The sequence below is a fragment of the Otolemur garnettii genome, unplaced genomic scaffold (genome assembly GCF_000181295.1).
Source record: "Otolemur garnettii isolate 467f Iridium unplaced genomic scaffold, OtoGar3 scaffold00102, whole genome shotgun sequence".
NCBI classification, from domain to species: domain Eukaryota; kingdom Metazoa; phylum Chordata; class Mammalia; order Primates; family Galagidae; genus Otolemur; species Otolemur garnettii.
In genome coordinates this window covers 313,654-315,057 of record NW_003852497.1, presented here as the reverse complement: position 1 = coordinate 315,057, position 1,404 = coordinate 313,654, and positions in this window count along the sequence as shown.

The following is a 1,404-nucleotide window of genomic DNA, read 5'->3' as shown; positions in this document are numbered from 1 at the left end:
GTGGTATATGTACACCATGGAATACTATGCAGCCTTAAAGAAAGATTGAGACTTTACCTCCTTCATGTTTACATGGATGGAGCTGGAACATATTATTCTTAGCAAAGTATCTCAAGAATGGAAGAAAAAGTATCCAATGTACTCAGCCCTACTATGAAACTAATTTATCGCTTTCTATGTTCTTTTTAAAACTACATATGTGTTTAAATATTCTAACACTTTACACTTGTGTTTAAAACGTGACATCCTTTCCAATTTTTTCTCAAGTTTCTTTCCTATTCCAGACATACACTCCTGACACATCTGTTCTAATTTATTTCGTCATGGTCCTGCCTTGAGAAATGCTACTTTTTATGGAATTCCTGTTTGGAAGACCACCATTCGAATTAACATTTGCCTGAAGCCCTAAATGAAATCTGATCATAGGCACAAAAAAAGAAATGGAATTATGAACCCCCAAAGCAAAAATGTAGTTGTACTTTTGTGTGTATGACTTTAGTAACTCTGTTCATGGGCACAGGATTGTTGGAGAGGGGAGGGTTCTCTTGGCTGGAGACAAATGCTTTTGTTCTGTTGGGGAGATAACATGAATGTGGGGGAGGGAGGTGTGTATCCCAGGAGCCGAGTAGGCAGCATCTGCAGATTTCACCTGGGTCCATTTCAGTTCCGGAGGTGGATCAAATTCTGTTTGGGCTTTTGGTTGATCTGCCATTATTTCTAATTCTGGACAATTCCTAATTCTGCTCTATAAAATTGACAACTGCCAATATAATATAGTCCAACATTTTGCTAGCTTGCATAGAAAGGGCATCTTATAATGTGATTCCAATCACATTGTTGATCAGCAGATGTTATCTAGATTTATTTATAATTCCATTTTGTTCTATAAGGGATTTAATGCAGTTTGGAGGCAAGGTATAAGACCATCAGCATTGCTCACAGTTGCCAGTTAGGAGTGATTATGAAGTTGATGAAGTTCCTGCCACTCCACCCACATGACAGGCTGGGCCAAGACAGTCCTCATCTTGCCAATGAAATCTTTCTAAAATGATTTAGCAAGTAAAATTCCTAAAATGTCTCTCTTTTGCCTTTATCTACTTGTAACTTAATTCCATAAATATCATTTGAACACCTATTACTGGGAGGAGGGCTAAATTTATGGTTATATGAATTAGACATAATTTTTGCCTTTGATGTACCCATTATCTAATTAAAGAGGGTTACCAAACTATGGTTTGGGGCCAAATCCAGGCCTGTTTTTATATGGCCCTGTTGCTGAGAATGCCTTTTTACATTTTTTAATGGTTGGGGAAGGATCAAAAGAATAATAATTCATGTGATGTGAAAATTATATTAAATTCAGATTTTAGTGTCTATTGATAAAGTTTTTTGTTTTTTGTTTTT